The sequence below is a fragment of the Elaeis guineensis genome, chromosome 8, assembly GCF_000442705.2.
Source record: "Elaeis guineensis isolate ETL-2024a chromosome 8, EG11, whole genome shotgun sequence".
Classification (NCBI taxonomy): domain Eukaryota; kingdom Viridiplantae; phylum Streptophyta; class Magnoliopsida; order Arecales; family Arecaceae; genus Elaeis; species Elaeis guineensis.
Window position 1 is genome coordinate 112,153,284 of NC_026000.2, and position 26,531 is coordinate 112,179,814.

Sequence of the window (26,531 nt, forward strand, 5' to 3'; positions counted from 1 at the left end):
TTGGATGTAAGACATTTAATTTAATTACTTGAATTACAGTTGAATAATAATTATTTGAATTTATTCCGCTGCGATGCATTGATATCGTGATGAGATGCCTTGCATGCTTATGGAGAGAGTTCTTCATGAGTATGCGGTGGTTGCCGCGACCCTCGATTCACAAATCTCGGGTCGGGGGCGTGACAATTAATATAATATCAGAGCATAAGTGGATAAATTATGACACATAGAATTTGACATAGTATGAGTGTAAGTGGGTAAACATTAGGAATATTGGGATGTTAGAATATGAGCATCATAATAACCCATCCTAACAAATAGATAAATAAATCTAATAAGGTTTTACTACTACAAGGTTACCATGCCTCCCCGTAGAATGACAAGAACTACTCAAGGAATTGCAAGAGAGACATCACAACCACGGGATGGTAGCACTCCCCATCTGACCAGTGGCACCCCACAAGAGAAGGGAGTCGTAGATCCTAATGGGAGTGCTTCGAGAGCACGTCAAGAACCAGATATGGCTCAGTTAATGCAGACCCTAATCATGATGGTACAAGCGCAACAACAAATACAGCAGCAAATGTTTGAACAACAGCAGATACAACGAGATACACAACAACATCAGCATCCACCACCACAAAATGGAGAGCAACCAGTACAACGGAACAACATTTCAGAATTTAAAAAGCTTGCTCCTCCAGCTTTCAAGGGGACTACTGAACCTTTGGAGGCTGATAACTGGATAATGGAGATGGAGAAGGCCTTCACTGTCCAAGAGTGTCTTGATGAAGAAAAGATTCGATATGCAGCTTATTTACTACAAGGAGAAGCATACAACTGGTGTCAGCGACTACAGCGCAAGCATGAACAAGACGGCGAAATACTTACCTGGGAAAGATTTCGGATTGCATTCTATGATCAGTATTTTTCTCGGAGTATAAGGATCCAGAAAGAGCAAGAGTTTATTTATTTGAAGCAAAAGGGTATGAGTGTGACTGAATATGAAGCAAAATTTACAGAGTTAGCAAAATTTGCTCCGAGATTAGTGGATGGTGAGCAAGAACGTATTCACAAGTTTGAGATGGGACTGAGAACTGAGATTCAAAAACAAGTGGTTCCATATGAATTGATAACTTATGCAGATGTGGTAAACAAATCACTGATAATTGAAAGGGAAGTCAATGAAGAACGCATGAAAAGTGAAAGAAAGCAAAGAAAGAGAGCACAATCAAATGATACACAAGGGCAGAATAATAAAAACATCAAAAGATCAGCTAAGGGAGCAGTAGACAATAAGACTCAACAGATTGATGGTGAGCCGTGCTCCAGATGTGGCAAAAATCATGCAGACAAGGATTGCTATTGGAATACCGGTGCTTGTTTCAAATGTGGTCAGAAGGATCATAAAATTGCTAGCTGCCCGCTAAATACTGAAAATCAAGCTGGCAAAAGAACCCATGAAGGATAACATAAGGGTGGCGGACAGATTTCTAAAACCCAGAGAAGAGTTTATGCGCTTACTCAACAGAACCCACAGGCTTCCAATACAATGGTGCCAGGTATGAAAAATTTCGAGGACGAAATTTCTTTTTAGGGGTGAAGAATGTGATAGCCCAACCAAGCCCAGCCCAGCCAGCAGACCAAAACGAAAAAAAAAAAAAACAGAAACAGGGGATCAAAAACTGGGAAGAAGACTCCCGGTAGGAGTCTTCTTCTCCGACGAGTCCCGGGCAAATTAGGACTCCTAGGACCCCTCGGAGTCCTAGGGTTCTCTATAAGAAGACCCCCTCCCTCTTGAGACCCAACATCGACCTCCTTCCTCTCTCCTTCTCTCCGATTTCCTCGAATTAGAGCCGCGGACACCGTCCGATTTCTCGCCGTAATTGCTCGCCGGCGAGGTCTCCGGAGGCTGAGGTAAGTTTCCCTCTTCCTCCCCTCTTTCTTCTCCTTCCTCCCATGCTCCTGTGCATGGCTGCCGGCGACGAGTATCGCCGATCTTTCGGTCAGGAAAGACGCCCTGTTTTTGGGCCTTTTTCCTTGGATTTTCCGGCACCGGCGATCGGAAGTGATCGCCGGCCATGTCTCCTCCGTGACCGGGGGAGTGGCCCCCATCGGCCGCCGACCTCCGCCCGGCGGCCGTGGCCCGAACGGTCGGTCAAGGCCGGAGGACTATCGTCCTCTATTCCGGCACGGGAAGAACCAAGAAAAAGAAGAAAAAGAAGAAAAAGAAAAAGAAAAAAAAAGAAAAGAGAAAGAAGGAAAAAGAGAAAAAGAAAAGGAAAAAAAAAAAGAAGAAGAAAAAAAAAAGAAAAGAAGAAAAAGAAAAGAAAAGAAAAGAAAATAATAATAATAAAAATAATAATAAAAAATATATATATATATATATATTTATATATATATATATATGAACAAATAAGTAAGTAAATAAATAAATAAAAAAAAATTGAAATTGATGAGAGAGAGAGTTTCTCTCTCTTCTTTCAGTCTGAACCCTGACTTTCTCTCTCTGAAATTGGACTTTCTCTCTCTACTTTCTCTCTCTAGAATTTTCTCTCTCTAGGATATTTCTCTCTCTTGATGGATTTCTCTCTCTCTAAAGTTATTTCTCTAGGATTAGCATAGTGGAAGGCTTCATCTGATGATTTTGATCGAGTTTAGGGAAGAGTCTGATTTTAAGTGAGATTTTGATTTTGGGATTTGTTAGATTTAATTTTGAATTAAAATTAATGTAAAAATATAATTTTAGATAATAGGCACGGAAGAATCTCCTAGAAGTTAGTCGATCTGTTCATTCAGTGCTCCGTGAAAGGTAAGTAATGAATCATCTTCTCGAGATATTCTATATTTATTCTGAAAATAAATAATTATTCTCTGAAAATTATGCATGATTTATGAAATTATGTTTTGAAAGAAAAGTGCTTTTGAAATATTTTGGTATGTCGATTTATGCACATGTTCAGTGAAATATTTAGTGTTTTGATACAGATCGAATTTATGCTCTCAGTCTAACTATGTTTCAGTGGGCCCCGTCAATGGGGATTATACGTTGGTATTTGTGGACCCTGCCAGTGGGGGTTGTGCGCTGGTGTTTGTGGACCCTGCCAGTGAGGGTTGTGCGCTGGTATTTTAGACCCTGCCAGTGGGGGTTGTGCTCTGGTATTCTGTGGACCCGCCAATGGGGGTTAAACGTTGGTCATAGTCAAGGCTGTTGAGTTACGAGTGTTTTGAATCGAATCGGATTTATGATTATATTATATGTGAATATTTGAAAATATTTGATCAGCATGAAATATACTCTTATGTTTATTTGCAGCATTATTCTTGAAAATTAGCTAATATCTGAAATATCTGGTAGAGATATTTGTTACTTACTGGGCTGTCTAGCTCATTACCTATCTTTCTATTTTTCAGATTCAGATAATTAATTTCAAGCGTGGGAAGAAATATTGGGACAGAGCTTTAGAGGCGAGATTTAACATTGTCAACTTCATTGAACTTAGATTTATTTTTTAGCAAAAAATTTTATTGGATGTAAGACATTTGATTTAATTACTTGAATTACAGTTGAATAATGATTATTTAAATTTATTCCGCTGCGATGCATTGATATCGTGATGAGATGCCTTGCATGCTTATGGAGAGAGTTCTTCATGAGTATGCGGCGGTTGCCGCGACCCTCGATTCATAAATCTCGGATCGGGGGTGTGATACTAGTATAGTTGCTATCCTATTATAAAATATTTATATCATACTTAGCAATGGATCATATTCATCGTAAATTGGTTTCCAATAACAACATATCTTAAGTTAGCAACGATATTCAGATCTGTTGTTAATTCTTTGTAATTCTTTTATGTTCAGATTAGTAATGGAGCCGATGTCTTTTCAAATCCATTGCAAAGTTTTTTATTTCCAGATTAGCAACGGAATAATTTTGGTTGTAAATCTATTGCAAGCTTATCAAAAAAAATTATAATTTTTTTGATCAACGATTAGCAACGAAAATTAAGTTTGTTGTATATCTATTACAATATTCAATCGCTAATCCATTACAATTTTATTGTCAATAGTACATGGAAACCTCTCATAAAATTTAGCAACTATTTTCAAATCTATTGTTATTTCATTGTAAAATTTTTATATCTAATCCATTGCAAGTCTATTGTAAATTTTTTTTCTCAAAAAAATTAAACATCCTATTGCAAATTCATTGCCGGTTAACAATGGATTAGAAACAGATTCTGTCTGTTATAAAATTTTTATGATTAAACAGTATTTTTTTTGTGATGAAAAGATAAAATAAATAAAAAAATAAGATAAAATTTTTATTAATCTCTGATATCTCTTTCTACGGTTACATGCAAAATAAATAAATTTTGCAAAACGGTTACACCATACTCATCCATTTTTCTATAACCATTTTTTTTTAAAATAACTCATAATGCTATCAATTTATCATTTCTGTACCCTTTATTTATCATCTTCTTTACAGGATCCTCGTCAACTGATCCATTAAATCTAAATAATTAGCTGATATATATTTATGGTGGAAGCAGAAATATCTTATTAAGATATGAAATAGTTCTTGTTGCCACCGGATGTGCCACAGTGGACGATCCGTCTTAGGGTGCATCACGTATTATTATAACATGGAATGACATAAGCCGAATCTGCACGTACTGGTCCTGGTTTGTTTCTCTAAATGTCTTATATTTTCTATCTTTGCATAACAACAATCATTGCATTTTCTTCCACTTCGCTATAACAACGAGATTTATATATTATTTGCTATTTTATTTTTATTCAACTCTATCAATTTCTGGATTATGATCATGTTGTATAATAATAAATAGGCACATCAATGGAAGGTCGTGCATGGACCACCTCACCAACCATTCAGTTTCCAAGAGATGCCTGCATGACACTACACACCCAGACCTCGCACATAAGTGGGTTCCCTCTATCATTCACATGTAGATACCATATAAGATGGGGCCCGTGCTGGTCTTGGGGTGTGTGGATGGGTCCTCAGAATTGGGTTTGTGAAACTTTATGATTTAATTCGGGGTGTTTTTTTTTTTTTTTTTTTTTGGTAGAATTAATTCGGGGTGTTTACTAGTATAACGCTATCTGACAAAAATGTGAACGCGAACCCTAAAACTAAGATAACAAACAAAGCAGGACAACCTTTCCACGAGAATCATGCCCACCTACCGCATGCACACTGAAGCTCAACTCGTGATTATATGATCAAAAACGAGTAGCTGGAGAGCGTCAACTATTTTGCTACAGGAAGCAATATAGAAAAGAATAATAGTGGACGACTGCAATAAAACATTTTAGCTGCTATGATTGAACTATTTTCTTGATATTTTGTTGTTCTCGTATATAATTAGAAGAGACACATGGTAGTTATTTCTAGTAGACTCTCTTATTGCAAGTTTGCATCAATTACTGTAGTCATTATATATTTTTTTTTTGGTACAACACTGTAGTCATTATTCAAAAGTTGAAATGGTACTGAAGTCTAAATGAAACCATATCTAGAAATCTATGGGTGCATACTTTTTGGTATTTCTGGTGCAATGTAGAAGAAACTTTGGGATGCTTACAAAAAGTCCCGTTCCATATTTGTACATATGACTTGCCCTTCCCTCAATTTATTTTGTTATTCATCGTCATCATTGACCGGCAAAAGTGGCTTGTGGACTTTCAAACTTTTGCAACGTACTGGACCTATAATTGACAACGAGTCATTTGGCATCAGATAGATGTTAGAGACAGCTAGACTTCTCTTCACCGATAGTTGCATAATGGATTCTATTTACACGAGAATTGCATGAATTACAAGTCTGAGTTAAAAAAAAAAAAAAAAAAAAAAAGAAAAAAACTTCACATCCTACACAAATAAAATATTAATAAAATCAAAACTTGGGAAACACCCGATTAAAACAATTACGCATACCACGGCACGAGCGCCGAACCGTCTCCCTCGCTTCCCATGCTCCACCAAACCTGATCGCCGGCCCTACGCCCCTACCTGATCCATCGGCATAGATTTTGCCATGTGTTCTTCCACCTCCGCTTCCGCTCCCCACGACGCCGCCCTCCGCCCCGACGCGAACCGCCTCATCCTCCTATTCCCGGTGACGGCGATTCCGGCGCTCTCCCCGCCGGCGCCGGAATATTCTTCGACGGCAGAGTAATCTCTTTCTCCTTCTCCTCCTCCTCTTTAACTTCCTTCGCCACCGCCCGATGTCCCCCACCGCACCGGAAAATCGCCGCAAAGACCCTCGACCATCCCCTTTCCGCTCTCTCCTCCTCCGCCACCACCGCCCCCCGCCGCTCCCTGAGACACCGCTCTCGCTCCCTATCCGACAACACCGTCCCGAAGCACGACACCTTCGGCGATCCCGGCTCCAACTCCGGCACCGTAGACTTCCTTCCACCACCGGCGCCTCTGCCGCCGGCGGCCTTCTTCGGGAAGATCTGGACGTGCGGCCGTCGGCGGGCGCTCCGGCCTTCGTAGCCGGAGTGGTGGATCTTGCCAGGGAGGCCGATGATTTGGGGCTTTGCCTTGAGATTGCCGGAGAAGCGCTGGGAATTCGAAGCTGCCGGCGCCCATGGATTGGCATGGCTGGACTTGGGATTGGTGCTCCCCTTGGTGGAGTTATCCCGATCGTAGACGGCGTTGAGGTCCGCCCACTCGATCTCGTCCCCGATCCGGACCTCGAAGGACTCTGCCGGGAAGTCCGGGTCCTCCGCCGCTGCCGGAGGCGGATCGTGCCTACGCTTTTCGCCGCCGCCGGCTTCTGCCAGGGTCTCGCAAGCGACCTTGCAGTCTCCGCCGCAGACGAGGTTCTCGATGTCCATCTGAGGTATCTGGGCTAAGAGAGAGAGTATGAGAAGGAATGGGGTCGATACGACGAGTGGTGGTTAAAAAGGGAAGCCTGTTGGGAGCGTTGGGAAGTTGCGGTGAAATTTTCTACGTGGTTCGAGTGGGAATGAGCTTAGACGGAGTGGATGTGGGTATATCCCAATAAATAAATAAATAAATAAAGTAGAACTGATTCGGCGCACCAATTACTATACACAATGCCCCATCGGGTCCAATTATCCCGCCAACGGTTGCATCTATCCGATTATTAATTGCCAATTATTAATTGCCACGTCAAATGAGAACCTTCCGCTTTAGTAAATGGGCGTCATCTACTTATTGCTTACGACCTGAGAGATCTTTCCCGCTGGCTAGAGGATCAGTTCGAGGCGTGACGTCATAGGGTGGACCTCTCGTCTGTTGTTGACCCACTGACAGACCAAGGAAGTTTCTGGGGATGGGGCCCATGCTTCGGGTTGATGACGTCAGTGCATCAGCACCGTCCGGTCAGTAAATCCGGACGCTGCATGTAGGTGGGCAGATGGAGCCGGGTTACTGACACGGGGGAAAGATGTTTTTTTAAAAAAAAAAAATTAAAAGATGAGTAATTATTAAAAAATATTATAAAATTTTTTTTATTAATGTGATATGCTGTTACCCCATGAATTAATAATATTCCTGTGAACTGATTCAATACTAAAAAAAAAAAAAACTTCTTCCAACCATACCATCTTTTTATTGATTTATCCAACATGTTTGGCCTAGTTATAATTGTTATTTTTTTAAAAAAATTAAAAAAATAGTGAGTTGGTGTATTTCCAACAGCGCTTACAACCCCTTTTTGCTCCATGGTTAACAAATATTTCTAAATTTTACCAAATAAAGATAAATATCTCATTTTTTTTAATAATTTCCATTGGTCTATGGCTTATCGGATTCTCTATTTATGAAAATTAATGAAAATTTTTATTTTCATAGTTTTCTTAGAGGGCTATCAAAAATATTTTTCTTAAACCCAACCTTATAAAGTATTTATTTTTTTTTCAATCTTTCCATCTAAAGGACGTGTCTCTAAGATAATTTTTTTTGAATTATTATATAACCTGATATGAAAGTATGAGGGTATCTATTTTTTTTATTATACTTTATTCATACTCTTTTTGTTTTCAAATATTTTAATTGATTCATCTTTTTTTAAGTATATAAATTTAAAGAAAAAAATTAGAATTGTGTATTTTATTCTGGAGGTAGATTTTCTAACTAGGAGCCTACATATTTATAGATTACAATCCTAGCAGAGAAAACACTATCTTTAAGACAATATCATTAATACTCTATGCCTCTTAATTTTTTCATCTATTACGATCAAAGGCTCATAACTCGAATAGGTCAATTTTCATTTTCACATGTGTGAGGTATTATCTATTTCGACCTCTAAACTATGATACAGGACCTCATAATTTTACCTTTAAAAGGCATCTTATAGGAAAAAAGATCCCATTTCATATTAATCAGACCCTCCATAACTCATAATCGATGTGGGACTAATAATATGTTGAAAATTATATCCTACAGTCAATTGTTTGATGATTATGCAATTTATAAATTATATATAAATTATTTAACAATAAAAATTATTTAATTTTTTAATCAAAAATTATGCATCTTCTCTATTGAACTCCTGTGTTGTGATGAAGTTCTTAGAACTACTTTCAATCAATAAAAAAAGATTTATGCGTTATTAACTAAGACGATAATGTTCATTAAGTATGGATCGTTGTGTACCATATGGGTTGATTGTCTTTATAACCAAAGAGTGTGAAGACACTAGTATGGTATACAGATAAAATATAGGAGTATATTTATATTGAACGTGACCAACTATGGAGCACTCTGTTATTAATAATAGCTCACAAAAAATATAGGTATAAGTGTCCCTCCGATCTGAGATTAGCACGGTGACTTGCAAGCAACTCACTATGCTTTGATACTAGACTACTGAAATTTTTAATTCAGTGATGAAAAATTTTTGGGCATAGTCAAATACTTGCGAAGTCGATGTATGAGTAAAGATGAAATTGACCACTCCTGATTTCAAGAGATAGTGCTACATTATATTTTTATTCAGCAAAACTTTGGCTAGCGTAGACCTTGTGAAGATTCACAGGATTTATGAGGTTAAGACACATTATGGATATACTGATTAAGAGTTGACAGTTTAACTCTAATGTTATCTTGAGCACTGAGGGTCAAAAGGATAAATTAGATGGTAACCATATATCAAGGATTCTTGAAAGTTGCTTTGCAATCATTCAGACTATCTGGACATCGAAGATCATTGCCAGATGGTCACTTTGATTAGTACAGAAATTTATTTCTATACTATCGGCTTAGGTTCAAACCTATGAGATCACACTCAAAAGAAGTTTCTATCTGATCAGATAGTTAATCAGCGATTGAAAATTATTTAAGGATATAATCATCAATATGATTGATGATTAATCTTATGCAAAAGTTGTGATGAAATAATTTACTAATGGTTAGTAAATTATAAAAAAATTAATTAACAATTAAATTACTGATTAGTTCAATTTGATTGAACGATGAAATTTGGATCAAGTTTAATTGAATTCGATTCAATTAGGTCTGACCCGATTAGGTTATAAGATGACCTAATCGCTAAGAGTGTTTGATTCTTGAATTGGATCAGGACTTAGACTCAGTTAATTTCTGATTAGATTAAGATTTAATTGAGTTAGTTCAGTACCTAATTAGACTAGATTCAGATATCTAATTAGTTCTAACCTAATTTGATTAGGATGAGAACCTAATTGGATCGAGTGCAAATTCCAATGAGTTTGAATTTCAAACCCCTTACGCCACCTTATCCCATGCCCTTCTGTTCTCCATGCAAATTCAAAATTTGTGTGGAGAATTCACACACCTAAGCTCTCTTTGTCACCCACTATGGATAAGGATAGGTTGGTTAAGTTTTGAATTCAAATGGGGTTTGAATTTAAACTAAACTACTTAGTCCTCATCTCATCCTATCCACTCTCATCGCCCACCTTAAATCTTCTTATTTTTTTGTGACAAAAAGAGGAATGGAATCACCATGAGATAGTCTTAGAGTGGGGGCGTGAAAATGAGAGAAGGGTGGGTCTTCTGTGTGTGAAAAATAGAGAAAATCATTTTCTCTTGGGAGTGAGTATTGTGGGTTTCCTAGGGTTCCGACTCTAGGATTTTGGGAAGAGAGAAAAATTGAGAAAAAAAATGTCTCTTCTTTGCTTTTCTTTCTTTCACCTCATCACCTCCAGACGTTCTCCTTCACCTCCTGAAAGCATCCAAGTAGTTCGAAGAAGGATCTAGATCAGCCAGCAAAAGGATCTCTATGCAAGCTAGCACTCCTAGAGAGATTATCAGCACCAAAACTTTGAGTGGACGTCCTGTAGAGGTTGGACGCTCTGTGCGGCTACAAGTGATCAGAAGGATCACTTTACCATGATTATCAATAGTAGTGATTTGCTACCCATGCTCTGATAAGAGATCTGATCTCTATAGATACGATCTACATGTGATGATCTTGTTCGTAGTAGATTTGATCTACTACCTGATTGATATCATCAATCGTTCCTTAGAACTCAGAGTATGCACATAATTCATACCATATGATTCTTTGTAGGTAGTTTTAGATCTGATTTTATGCATGCAAAGAGATTAAAATATTTAATCTAGCTTCTTCTGCTGAAAATTTTAAAAAATGCATGTATGAAATTGTTTGTGTTCTCTTAAATTGGTATTAGAGCATAGGTTCTATATGATATCAATTTATATGTATTTAGATCTGATTTCTTATTATTTAGATTAGATCTAAATGACTTTTGTATTCAAATTTGATATTTGATTAGTCTCATATGTGATATGATTAGATTAAATGTTCTAGTAGCCAAGTATTCTGACTGAGTTGATCACCAGACCGTTCAGTCATAGAAGCAAGTAGGATTTAAAGGTTCTCTCTTTTCATTCGATGGAGTACTCTTATGACGTGTAGAGATACCATGTAATTATATCTTATAAAGAAGAATCGTGAAAGGAAGAAAACTTACTTTTCTATAAAATTCTAGATCCAAAAACCTTAGGATCTATTGTATGTGATACAAATCTTGTTTGTATGAAAAGAAGTAACATCTAATCATAAAAAATAAAATCAAAAATTATAAATAAGTTTAGATGAGATCTAAAAATTATTTATGATTGATTTTATTGATGTTTATGCAAAATTATTCAGATCTAAAACTTTGCAAAAGTTGCTGGCATGCCTGTTGAGCTGACTCAGTTTTGATGAGTCAACTCAGAACCCTGGTGGGTCGGCTCAGTTTCCTACTGAGCTGACCCAATCGAAGCAGATGAATAATATATGTTACTATTCATCATCAGTGAGATGACTAAGTCTCAGAACTTAGTCGATCTACTATGATGAGCTGGCTCAATTCAGGGGTGAGCCGACTCAATTTTCATAACTGAAAATAATGCATAAAATCTAGTGTAAAAAGTTTATAAATTAAAATTATTTCAAACCTAAACCTAAATCCATGTTAGCTCTACACTTAATTGGGAATTAAGGGTTGAATCATTTAGATTTAGAATTGTAAATTTAAGTTCTAATGATATTGCATAAAACATGAGATTATGGGTTAGCTCAAATCAGATCCTCTTAACTGGATTAGACCTAGGGTTAGAATCAAATGGACTAAACATAACAATTGATTAAATCTAATTAAGAATTGAATTAGATTAATTTAAGATTTCTTTAAATCAAAAATACAATAGTTGTAGTTGGTGAAGTCCATGTCTTTGATTAAATCAAATAGATCTGATCGTGGCTCAGTGATCGAGCTTAAGTTTTTTAGCAAACCAAATTGAAACTGATAAATCAATTGGTGTCTAAGATAAGTATGGCATTTTGATCGATGATTTTTAATTGACAGCTCGCTTATCTGATCATTTCGATGGTGTCTAAGGCAAGCTTTGGCAAACCCTCCCACCGATCTGACTTACCTGTTCAACGTGCTCAATCAACTTTTGATTAGGTTGCTCATTGATTTGAGCTAATCCATGCTACCTAGGTTAATCAATATGAGTGATTTAGGTGCCTCTGGATCGATCTATCTTTAGTCCCCTTTGATTTGACTTGGTGAAGTCAGTGGGAGGATTATTGATTGTCGATTAATCTCTTTTTCTCTCTAAAAATTTTAACTAAATCCTCTAAATGATTAGGTCTTTAAAATAAAATAGTTATGAAGATAACTAAATCATAGTCTCTCATTAAGTTGAGTGATAATGAATCAATTAGTCTGATAATCATAAGAGATGCAAACGCTTGGTGCTTATCTGCTAGTGAAATTATCATTCATAATATGATAACTCAGTTTGTGTCTCTCTGATGGATGGTCAGGTTGGCTGAGCAAACCCAGACCTAATAATTCGTTAGTTAGATATGCTGAGTATGATCATTTTAATGGTTAGACCTAATTAGAATTTTCAGTAGAGGCATAAATATCTACTGAAAAGATATCTGGGATAAAATTAATTACTAAAAATTATTTAGAGAAATAATTGATTAAGAACTTATCCATAGGTGCATATGGGTTGGTCGAGCAAACTCGGACCCATGTGCATTTGTGTGGATTCTAGTACTTGTTAAGGAATTAAGATAATTTTTTGAATTGATGGTAGAGGCTACCAATTCGTATAAAATAGTAGAAGAACTTTTAGATTAAAGTCCATATCTTTAAGCTTTAATAATTCATATACTAATTAGATTTTTATTTTTCTTTCAATTATGGCTACCACTTTATCACTCCGATCACTATTGGATAATGATAAACTGACGAGATCTAATTTTGATAGTTGGTATCGAAAACTTAAAATTATCCTAGAGCACAAGCAGATCTTGTACATTCTGATAGATCTAGCACTTAAGGAGCCCGCTCCGAATACTCGTGGTGTGGTTTGAGATACTTACCAGAAGTGACTCAATGATTGTACCACAGTGCATTATATTATATGGGCGATGATGAATGATGAGTTTAGCCACATGTTCGAAGATGCTCAGCCAGAGGAGATGTAACAAGTATTGAACAAATCCTTCGACACTCCCGATGATATTGAGAGGCACAAGATTAGTTGTGCTGATCATATATTGTACATGATTGAGGAGATTGAACACCTGAGAAAGCTCGATTTTTTTTTTACATGAGCAATTGAAAAAAGATGCAATTCTGAACTCTCTGACCAAGTCCTTTCTCTCTTTTCTCAGTCATTATAGAATGATGAAGCCTGTAGTTAACTACACATTTTTTGAGGTTGCTGTAAACTTTTGAGAAGGATCACCAACTCCATAAAGAGATAATAAATATAATGGGAGGATCTTCGGCAGGTCATCATCCCTTTAAAAAGGAGAAAAAAAATAAGAAGAAGGTGCATAGTATTGGGCATCTATGTCCTCTCAGATCAAGAAGTCTAAGTTTGATCAGTATCAGGCAGAATACTTCTACTGTAAGAAGCAGGATCATTGAAAGAGGAACTATCTTCTTTATATTGCTTTCCTTGATCCGAATAGGCCAAATAAGAAGAAGAAGCTAGCGGTTGTTAGGCAAGATAATTATATGATAATACCTTACAACTTTTCTATTTGTGATACTACAATTTGGGTATTAAATACTAATAGTCCTATTAATATTTACAATTCATTATAGAAACTACAGGTTAGTAGAAGATTTGAAGATGGTGAGAGATTCCTGAATGTTAGAGATGGAAGATCAGTTTCAATTCTAGCTTTAACAATTATCAAGCTTGTTTTCAATTCTAATATCATTATTTTGAGTGATTATCATTTTTGTCCTAATTTTTTATTGAATATAATTTTTATAGGCCTTCTGATAAAAAATAGTTATAAAATTTTAATAAATTTTTTTTATGATATTATTTTGAATGTTATTACTGTGATGAATGAATAATTGAGTAATGGTATTTACATTTTATCATGGCCTATTAGTATAATGTCCACATCAAATGAATATCGTAGAATAGATAATATCATGGATGCCTACTTTTGACATTATAGACTAGGTCATATTAATAAGAACAGGATAAATAGACTCATTCAAGAGAAAATCTTCAAAGTCAATGATTGTGAATCATTGCTAACCTGTAAGTCTTGTCTTCTTAAAAAAATGACTAAGTCATTTTTTATTGAAAAAAATGAATGAGCCAGTAAAGTTCTAAGTCTAATACATACTGATGTATATGGACCCATGAACATAAGTATCAGAGGTGGATATTACTACTTTATTACATTCATTGATGACCTATAGGTATAGATACATCTACCTTATGAAGTATAAGTCTGAATCATTTGAAATATTCAAATGATTTCATAATGAGATTGAAAAACAAACTGGAAAGAGTATTAAAATTTTGATCTAACCGAAGAGGTGAATACCTCACCAATGAGTTCTCGACATATCTAGAAGAGAATGAGATTCTCTTGTTAGATTTTCTATAAGTGCTAGTGCATGTAGATTTTAAAACTTTTATAAATCTAAAATGTTAGAATTCAGAGTTTGGTGCATTCATGTGTATTTCAAAATTTTATTTTCAAAACACCATAGTAGAGAATAAGATTAAAATAATTTTAATTTAAATTATGTATGCATAAAAATATAAAACTATATAGATCTATTTCACATGTTAAAATTGATATATGCTGAAATTCAGATTGTGATCAAATTACATACCTGTTTCACAATCTTCTTCTTCAAAATTGGATTTGAAAGAGATGAGGCTCTCTATTAGTCGCACAAGTATTCGATCTCTACAAGTATCCACTCAGAATCAATCTGAAACAATCCTCTATAATCTAAATTTTTATTCTCCAAAATTCAGCTTGTTGAATCTGAATAAAGTCTGAATCGCGATCAACACTTGATCTTTCTCCTTGATCTTCTTCTTCTCCTCTTCTCTAGAGTTTCTCCTAACTATGTGCTGCTATCAGATGCTAGAAACCAGCAAAGAAGAGGTACCTAAATTTTTTTAGGCATGAAACTCTTTGGGACACGCGTCCCAAGAAAAGGGTGTATAGAACACCCAAGAGAAGAGAAAGGGAGAGGAAGAGAGGGCGTGGGGAAAGCCCTTGGGTGTGAGGGGCTGCTGATTTTAATACTATAGGGATCTTATGGGAGGTCTCTTTTAATAGGTATAAAGATTAAATCCTATTCAATCTCATAATACAAGTCGTACTTGCATTAGGATTCTATTAACTTAAGTTATCCAACTTACATTAGGAAGCCCATTAGGCACCAACTATTGGATCCCTTGCACCCATAATTAGACACCTTCTTTTGTACCCAAGAGACACCTCATATGAAAATCAAAGGACCTTTAATTAATGGATATATCTAAATTGATCAAATCAAAATGACACCCCATAATAACTATCAAGGAGATTCATAAGGGACTTGCACCCTTAATTTATGTGATCCATAACCTTAGACACCTAACAATTAGAGTCTCATGAATTTTATTCATATAGATTATTAGCAGGTAATTAAGTTAGAATTAACTTATCAAATCAGTAATCTTAACAGAAAGAGAAATTGGGTCCAACCACGTGCTAACAAGGTTACCATGAACCTAATAGATTTTTTTAAACCCAATTAACACTTCATAAGCTCAATTACTTATTCTAGGTCTAATCTCTTTGTTGTGTGATCTCATAGATTTAATTTTATCTGATAGTGAGACATACAATGATCTCTATCATCGTATCATTAAAACTCTTTTCAATGAGTCGGAACAATTTTACTTTAACTCAATAATGATTGTCAACCCGAAACAATCCTAGTGAGCTCTCACAATCCACCAGTGACACCTAGCAGTGTGTAGTGGCAATCCAATAGAACTGAAATGAACCTCTAGGTGTAGTTAACATATGATTTAGTCACTCTATCGTGAGTCCCGACTAGATGTAGGTCATGGATAAATCGTCAAATCTCAACATCAGTCATATGATAGATTGATTATTTCAAGTCTAGTTGTAACTTCTATGAAAACTCTTCTATCAATCATATTGCTATGGCCACAGACTCTTGAACTTAGCCTCTCAAATTTTATAGGACTACTCCTCTCTATCAAGGTTAATAGATTCTATCTTGATGCGTATCCCACTCCTACAGTAGATTAACTATCGCCAATATCTACTACAAGGACTCATTAAGATCTATGTTTATGTGTCAATCAAACTCCAGCAGTCTCACTACGAGGACAGTACCATCTCAAATCAAAGATCAGTCACACAACTACAGTATCGAGACAATCACTGACGATTGAATAGAAATTCAAGTGATATCTCGCATGGTCACGCTCAGTGCTAGTTGTTCTCTAACAACCATCCATACTTATCGTCCTGTGTCTCTACATAGTATATTAGAGACTCATCTATCTCGAAGGAAGCATTTGTGCGTCAGTCTATCTGGATCTATTATCGCCCTCATGATGATCCTATGACTAGGATCCTTTAGGAATTAAATACATGTCTCTAATTCTTAAAACTTTGAGAATACTGTATCAAAACTAATTCTATAGATAATTCAAGGACACATTACACTTGAATGAAAAAGAACTTGCCCCTTTTATTGATCATATCAATATATTAAGTACAAATTTATTTTCTAGATATATTATAATGTGTTAGTCATATTAGCTTCTAGGACATATATCTAACAATCTCTTACTTGGACTAAAGCCAATTGGCCACAAATCTAAGTCCAATCTTTTCAAGGTGGGCTTCTTTTTTTGGTTGGCTCAACTGCTTAGTCAGTGGGTCTGCCACGTTATTCGTGGAGTCTACTCTTCGCATCTTGATATGAGGTAGTTGCGTACACTGCTGCTCTATATGTTTAAATTTTTGGTGAGATCTTGAGTTTCTTAGCAAGGGCTAAGGTGTCATTGCCTTTACAATACTGTGTCATGGCATGACATCCAGTTCTACAACTAACATTGGAGTCAGAATTCATCCTACACATCTACAGCATATTCTGCCTCCATTGATTGTACATTTAGAACCCTTCTAATATATTGAACAAGAATATATCCTCAACTCGCAACTCAGAATCTCCTCCAAAGATCAAAAATAAATCTTTAGTCCTTTTCAAATACTTAAAGATATTCTTCACAACTATCTAGTGCTCTTTGTCTGGATTTGACTGATACTTGTTCGTAATACTCTCAGCAAGGATAATATCAGGTCGAGTACATAGCATGTCATACATGAGGCTTTCTATTATCGAAGCATAAGAAATTCTACTTATGTGCTGAATCTCCTTAGATGTGGTCGAACACATCATCTTGGAGAGATAAATACCATGCCTAAGAGGTAAAAGATCTCTCTTGGAGTTTTTTATGCTGAACCTCTTCAGCACTTTCTCTATGTATAGTTTTTGTGACAGACCAGGCATCCATTTAGTTCTATCTCTATAGACCTTTATTCTGAGAATATAGGGTGCTTCCCTTAGATCTTTCATAGAAATTCTTTGGACAACCATCTTTTGATCGTGGTCAGTATGGGAATATCATTCCTAATAAGGAGAATGTCATCCAATAGGTACAATACTTTAGGTGGATCTACTAAAGTCCAAATTTGGTTCGAGTGCATCGAGTCAATTTCTGACTTCATAGCATCTAACCATTTCTCGAGATCGATGTTAGACATTGCCTCATCAAAAGTATTGGGATCATCACTATGACTCCTATCTCCCATAAGAAATATTTTTTTTACTTCTCCATAAACATATCCATGTACCGTTCAGGAGGTCGGGAGATCCTGCTAGATCTACGAGGTGGCAGAGGAACATCAACTACTAGCTCATGAACTGTGGGTTCTTGAAGATCTATAGCTCTAGACTCTTCAGAGACCTTCTCTTCGAGTTCCACTAACCTCCCATTGCCGCCATCCAGGATAAACTATTTTTTCAAGAACACAGCATTTCGACTCACAATCACATTATGGTCTTGTGGAAAGTAGAAGTAGTATTCCATGGATTCTTTTGGGTATCCTATAAATGAGCTATAATAGATCTATCCTCCAACATTTTTGTCATCTATTTCTTAACATAGGCCAAACATCTCTAAGTCTTAAGATAACCCAGACTCAGCTTCTTACCAACTATATCTCATACAGTGTGGTAGGAACGGACTTTGAAAGAATCCTATTCAATAAGTGAATGAAAGTTAACAAAGCATATCCCTAAAGAAATAAGGGTAGATCAGTGAAGCTCATCATGGACTTGACCATATCTAATAGGATCCTATTCCTCCTTTCAGATATCCTGTTGAGCTGAGGTATTTCAGGAAAGGTCCACTGAGAGACTATGCCGTTGTCCTTAAGATATTTCAAAAATTTCTGACTAAGATATTCACCTCCTCGATCAGATCGAAGAACCTTAATGGATTTGCCTGTCTGCTTTTCTATTTCATGTCTGAATTTTTTGAACTTTTCAAAGGCCTCAGATTTATATTTCTTGAGATATACATATCCGTACCTAGATAAATCATCAGTAAAGATAATAAAGTAGGTGTCCCTAGTCTGCATATCAAATGGCCCACACACGTCAGTGTGTACCACGGCAAGTAGCTCTGTTGGCCCTTTCCCCATATCCTACAAAGGACAACTTGGCCATCTTTCCTCGAAGGCAGGATTCGCAGGTTGGATATGGCTTTGGGTTAAGAGAGCCAAGGATCCCATCCTTCTTCAGTCTGTTTATCCTGTCCTCTCCAATATAGCTTAGTCTATGGTGCCATAAGTACTTCTGGTTAATTTAATCTCTGGATCTGTTTTGGCCTACGGTACTCACTATTTGCTTATTTAGGTTCACATTCGCATCAACATGCAAGTGATGAAGACTGTCAATTAAAAGAACCCGTGCAACCAATTTATTTTGTAAATAAATGAAACAAAAGTCTTTATTGAAATAAATTTCAAAACCTTCCTGTTCTAGCACAAACATAGAAATTAAATTTTGACTGGCTACAGAAACATAATAACAGTCTTTCAAATCTAATCTAACGTCAGATGGTAATCGAAGAGGGTAAGTGCCAACAGCCTCTGCAGCAATCTTTACTCCATTACCGATCCGAAGGATCATATCACCTTCTCTCAACTTTCTATTTTCTATCAGACCCTACATAGAGATACATATATGAGCACTCGAGCCAGAGTGTAATACCCAACTAGAAGTAGAAGAAACCATGAGGTTAGATTCTATTATGAGCATATCTTTAAAAAGTTTGTCATCCTTTTTGATCTTTAGGCTCTCCAGATATTTCGGACAATTCCTCCTCCAGTGGCTTTTAGCATGACAGTGAAAATAATTTTTCTTTGCCTCGACCGCCTTTGGACCATCCTTCTTTGGTTGCTCTCTCTCTCTTCTGCTTCTTTGTGGATTTAACCTTCTTTCTTCTAGTAGACTTTCTCTTGAAAGAAGAAGTCCACTCCACAGTGAGAACAGTGTCCCTTGAACTCTTTAAGGTACCCTCCGTAGTGACCAACATATTGACTAGTTTAAAAATAGTGCAGTCAAGTTTGTTCATATAAATATTTATAATGAATTGACTATATGAACTGGTAAAGGATTGAAAGATTAGATCCATCTGCAATTCCTTTTGCATATTCAGTCCGAGCTTTTCTAGCTCCTCAATATCCTTGATCACTGTCATACAGTGCTCATGGACAGACTGCCCCTCGCGCATCTTTAGGTTGAAATCTTTTGGATACTTTGAAGTGCACAGTATGATTTTATTTACCATACAACTCTTACAGGTGAGTGATCATGGCCCGAGCAGTGGACATATGCTTGTACTGGCTTTGTAACTTGTTTGACATGGACGCCAGCACATAACACTTGACCCGACTATCTTCATCTATTGACTTCTCAAAAGTAGCTCTCTGCTTAGCAGTAGGACGGTTTGGTAACACAATGGGATCCTAGTCAAGAACATGGCTTAATTTTTCTAAGGTCAGGACAATCCTGAGATTTTTGAGCCAGTCTTTGTAATTATTACCAGTCAAATGATTGGTGTCAAGGATGGGAGCTAGAGGATTTGAGGCTGACATGATGATTTAACTACAAAAGTAAAGATTCAAGTTAGACTTTTATACTTAATATTTTAATTTGCTTCTAGGGACTTTAAGATGCAAATAATGACTCCCATTAACTTTTCGGATCCCTCCACTCTCCTGAAAAGAAACAAAAATCCTAATGCGATAAAAGATTCTTAGTGGGTGCTGCGGTCCCACTGATAACATTACCTCACCTAACAGTTATTGGTAGCATGCACACCGATGTGTAGGCAACTCTTTGCCTAGATGCTTCACTAGCATGTTGTAGCCACTTGGTCTCTAAGTCATATGGGCTCACCTAACAGTTATTGTCCATACTTCTTAGTTAAGCCCGACCCACCATTCACAAGCAGATGCAAGACCGTCATGGGGTCCCTCACCTAATAGTTATTGGATCCAAACCCATCCTTATCCTGGAACAACTCTTTACTAATAGAGTGGTTGCGTGTTTCCGATGCAACTGAACCATTGTGATCAACGAGTACAATCAACGTCGGTAATATGCCCGCACATCTATAATGGTGGAGAATTACAGTGGAGAATAAGATTAAAATAATTTTAATCTGAATTATATATGCATAAAAATATAAAACTACATAGATCTATTTCATATGTTGAAATTGATATATGCTGAAATTCAGATTGTGATCAAATTACATACTTATTTCACAATCTCTTTCTTTAAAATTGAATCTGAAAGAGATGAGGCTCTCTATTAGTTACACAAATATCCGATCTCTACAAGTATCTACTCAGGATCAGTCTGGATCAGCCTTCTATAATCTGAATTTTGATTCTCTAAAATTTAGCTTGCTAAATCTGAATGAAGCCTGGATCGTGATCAACACTTGATCTTTCTCCTTGATCTTCTTCTTCTCTTCTTCTATAGAGTTTTTTCTTACTATGTGCTGCTATCAGATGCTAGAAACTAGCAAGAAAGAGGCACCCAAACTTCTTTGGGTATGGAACTCCTTGGGATGCATGTTCTAAGGAAGGGGTGTATAGAACACCCAAGAGAAGAGAAAGGGAGAGGAAGAGAGGGCATGGGGAGAGCCTGTGGGTGTGAGGGGCTGTTGGTTTTGATACTATAGGGATCTTAGAGAGATCCCTTTAAATAGGCATAAGGATTAAATTCTATTCAATCTCATAATACAAGTCCTACTTGCATTAGGATTCTTATTAACTTAAGTTATCCAACTTACATGAGGAAGCCCATTAGGCCCAACTATTGAAGCCCTTACACCCATAATTAGATACCTTCTTTTGCATCCAAGAGAACCCCATATGAAAATCAAAGGCCCTCTAATTAATGGATACATCCAAATTGATCAAATCAAAGTGGCGCCCCATAATAACTATCAAGGAGATTCATAAGAACTTGCACCCTTAATTTATGTGATCCATAACTTTAGACATCCAACAATTAGAGTCTCATGAATCTTATTCATATAGGTTATTAGTAAGTAATTAAGTTAGAATTAACTTATCAAATAAATAATCTCAATAGAAAGAGGAATTGGGTCCAACTATGTGCTAGCAAGGTTACCATGAACCTAATAGATTTTTCTAAATCCAATTGACACTTCATAAGCTTAATTACTTATTTCAGATCTAATCTCTTTGTTGTGTAATCTCATAGATTCAATTCTATCTGGTAGTGAGACATACAATGATCTCTATCATCGTATCATTAAAACTCTTTTTAATGGGTCAGAATAATTTTACTCTAACTCATCAAGGATTGTCAATCCGAAATAATCCTAGTGAGCTCTCACAATTCACCAGTGACACCTAGCAGTATGTATGGCAATCCAGTAGAACTAAAATGAATCTCTAAGTGTAGTTAACGTGTGATTTACTCCCTCTATCGTGAGTCCCAACTAGATGATAGGTCATGGACAAATCGTCAAACCTCAACATCAGTCAGATGATAAATTAATTAGCTCAAGTCCAGTTGTGACTTCTATGAAAATTTTTTTTATCAATCACATTGCTATGGCCACAGACTCTTGAACTTAGCCTCTCAAATCTCATAGGACTACTCCTCTTCTATCAAGGTCGATAGATCTATCTTGATGCACATCCCATTCCTACAGTGGATTAATTATCGTCAACATCCACTACAAGGGCTCATTGAGACCCATGTTTATATATCAATCAAACTCCAGAAGTCTCACTGTGAGTAGCAGTACCATCTCATGTTAAAGGATCAGTTACACAACTACAGCATCGAGACAATCACTGATGATTGAATAGAAATCAAAGTGATCTCTCATATGGTCATGCTCAGTGTCAGTTATTCTCTTACAACCACCCACACTTGTCATCTTGTGTCTCTACACAGTAGATTAGAGACCTATCTATCTCGAAGGAAGTGATTTGTATGCCAGTCTATCTAGATCTATCATCACCCTCATGATGATCCTATGACTGGGAGCTTATAGGAATTAAATACATGTCTCTAATTCTCAACACTTTGAGAATATGTATCGAAACTAATTTCATGGATGATTCAAGGATACATTATACTTGAATAAAAATAAATTTGCCCTTTTATTGATCATATCAATATATTAAAATAAATTTATGTCCTAGATATATTACAATGTGTCAGCCATATTGGCTTCTGGGATATACATCTAACACAAAATATAGCAAAAAAATTAAATTAAAATATTTTTAATCTAAGCATGCATTCATCATATGAAAGTACCTATGGATTAGTTTATATACTGACTTAACATAAAGTGATTTTAGGAATAATAAAATGAAAGTCTGTAATCAATTCACATACCTAAATCGCTTTTTCTTTTGCTTCAAATCTATAACTGGGGTTGAATTTAATTCAATCCCTAATTTGAGCCTGGATAGATTCTGAATCAGCAGCATAAGTGTCCTGCCTCTATGGGCATCTACAGGGCTGACCTAAATTATTTTCTCTTAGATCTTGCTTGCCTGAATCAAAGCCTAAATAGGCTTGAACCAAACCTAGAGAGGCTTTTAATTTTGAACCTTTTTGATATTTCTTTCTTAATTCTTGAAGAAACTAAGAATCCTTTCTTGATCCTTCAACTAATCAAGAAGAACAACAACCAAGAAGTGGTTGTAACTAACTTTAAACAAACTTGAGGGCAAAGAGAATAAGAACCAAACAAGTGGCACCAACTAATTGACACCACTCCCTATGTGCTGCCCACCCTCTTTTTGGCTCCAAGGGAGGACACCAAGAGAGAGAAGAGGTGTGGGCTAGAGAGAGGAAGAGGAGGGAGGTGTGGGCCTAGTGAAGGTGGTGGCAAGGTGGGAGGAGGAAAGGTTATGTGAGAACTAGAGGGCTAGGATATTTTGTATAGACAATTTAAGGATGTCCTAATCAAATTAGGATCTCTCATTCTAATCATATTAGAATTCCTAGCCATAATATAGTTACATCAAATAAATGGGGTGCCATCCATTACACACCCAAAGCCACACCCTACTCTAGGCATACCATCATATAGGACCCAGTTAGATGCACAAATCAGCCTACATGGTTTCATAAATTCTCTTCAAGGGTTCTTAATAAAAAAACTCTTTCTTGATTTAATCAAAGTCATAAATTAATTATTCAACAATTGGATCTCATTGAATCAAATTCAATTAGATTCAAATTAAATGCAGGAGTTAGTTAAAACTTATCATATAAGTAAACCAACCACAAAAGAAGTTGGATTCACCCAAGTGTTAGCAAGGTTAACATAAACCCAATTGGATTTCTCTAAATCTATATAAATTGATGTTTCATAAGCTCAATTATAATCAATTCAGTCTTCTCCCTTTATATATGACCTCATAGGTTCAATTTTGTCTGGTAGTAAGAAATATCATGATCTCTATCATAGGTATCACTAAAATCTCTTTCAGTGAATCGAAATAATTTTACTCTAACTCGATAAGGATCATTAATCTAAAATGATCCTATTGAGCTCTCACAATCCATCAGTGAAACTAGTAATATGTAGTGACAACCCAGCAGAACTAAAATAGAACCTCTAAGTGTAGTTAATATATATACAGTCCTCTATCATGAGTCTCGACTAGATGATAGGTCATAGATAAATGATCAAACCCCATCACCAGTCATATAATAGATCCGATCAGCTCAAATCTAATAGTGATTCTTAATGAAAACTTCTTTCCATTAATCATACTACTATGGCTATAGATTTGTGGACTCAATTTTTCAAACCTCATAGGACTACTCTTATCTATCAAAGTCGATAAATTCCATCTAGATGCATACATCGCTCGCACAGCTCAATCAACTAAAGCCAACATCCACTATAAAAATTTATAATTGAGTTAATGTTTATGTGTAGTCAAACTACAATAGTCTTACTATGAGCAACTATGATACCACTGGTCAAAAGATCAGTCACACAACTCAGCATCGAGATGATTACTGACGATCGAATAGAAATCTATATAATCTCTCATATGGTCATGCTCAGTACTAATTATTCTCTAATAACTATCCACACTTTTGTTCAGTGTTTCTACACTATAGATTAGAGACTCATCTATCTCAAAAAAAGTAAACTGTACGTCGGTCTATCTGGATAGATCACCATCTCTATGACTATCTTATAACTGAGAGCAATTTAGGAATCGATCATACATACCTCTAATTTTCAACATTTGAGAATATGTGTCATGACATCAATTTCAAGGATGATTCAAGGACACATAATACTTGAATAAAAAAAAACTTATCATTTATTGATTAAATCAATAGTTTAAGTATAAATTTGTATCATAGAATAATAATGTGTCAGCCAACAATTAGCTTCTAGGACATACATCTAACAATCTCTCACTTAGACTAAAATCAATTGGCCATTAATGTAAGTCCTATCTTCTCAAGATGAGCTTTCATTTTAGGCTGACTCAACTGCTTTGTCGACAGGTCTGCCATGTTATTTGTAGAGTCTACTCTTCGTACCTCTATATATTTTTACTCGAGGTAGTCGTGTATACTGTTGATCTATGTGATCTGATTTTTGATGAAATCTTGGCTCCTTAGAAAGGGCTATGGGGCTATTGTCTTTACACTATAGTGTCATGGCATCTGATGGCATGACATCCAGTTCTATAACTAACAAAAGAAACCAGAATATATTCTACATATCTACAGCGCACTCAGCCTCCATTGATTGATTACTTTGAAACCCTTCCAATATACTGAACCAATGATTCAGACAGTCCTTCAAAGATCAAAAATAAATCTTTAGTCCTTTGCAAGTACTTAAGAATATTCTTCATAGCTATCTAGTGCTCTTCGTTGGATTCGACTGGTGCTTGTGACACTCATAGCAAGGACAATATCAGATCAAGTACATAGCATGGCATACATGAGGCTCCCAATCGTCAAAGCATAAGAGATCCTACTCATGCGCTCGATCTCTTTAGAAGTGTTAGGACATATCATCTTGAAGAGTCGAATACCATACCTAAAGGATAACAAACTTCTTTTAAATTTTTTCATGCTGAACCCTTTAGCACCTTTTCTATATACAACTTCTATGACAGATCAAGTATTCTCTTAGATCTTTCTCTATAGACCTTTATTTTAAGGATATAGGATGTTTTGCCTAAGTCTTTCATAAAAAAATTCTTAGACAACCAAGCCTTGATCGAAGTCAATATAGGAATATCATTTTTAATAAGGAGGATGTCGTCGATGTACAGTACAAGGAAGATAAGCACGCTCCCACTAACTCTTTTGTAGACATAAAGTTCCTCTTCATTTTTTATGAAACGAAATGCTTTGATCGCATCATTGAAAAAAGATTCCAACTCTGAGAAGCCTGCTTTAGTCCATAGATAGATTTTTGCAGCTTGCAGACTCGATAATCACTATCATCAGATGTGAAACCCAGAGACTGCTCCATATAGATATCTTCCTCCAAATATCCATTCAGAAAGCAATTTTTACATCTATCTGTCAGATTTCATAATCATGGTAGGCTGCAACAGTAAGTAATGTGTGGATGGATTTCAGCATGGCTACAGATGAAAAAGTATCATGATAGTCAATACCTTCGTGCTGACTATAACTCTTTGCCACCAACCTTACCTTATAGGTCTTTACTTTACTATCGACATCTATTTTTCTTTTGTAGGTTCATTTACACCCAATAAGAATAATTTCTCTCAATGGATCCACTAAGATCCATACTTGGTTCAAGTGTATTGAATCAATTTTTGACTTCATTGCATCTAACTATTTCTCAAAATTGATATCAGACATCATCTCGTCAAAAGTATTAGGATCATCACCATGATCGCCATCTCCCATAAAGAACACTTCCTCTACATCCTCTTTCAGCATACCCATATATCCTTCAAGAGGATGGAAGATTCTTCTTGATCTATGAAGTGGATGTGAACAATAACTATTAGCTCATCCTGGATGGGTTCCTGAGGATCTATAGCTTG

General features: G+C 36.2%; 1 non-coding gene across 1 annotated transcript; it reads right to left on the reverse strand.

Annotated features, from left to right (window-relative positions):
* Positions 1-5,809: 5,809 nt before the first annotated feature.
* LOC105035853 (uncharacterized) lies at positions 5,810-7,000 on the reverse strand. The gene has a single exon (XR_012143417.1). It is a non-coding gene; the product is annotated as an uncharacterized protein (transcript).
* Positions 7,001-26,531: the final 19,531 nt, after the last annotated feature.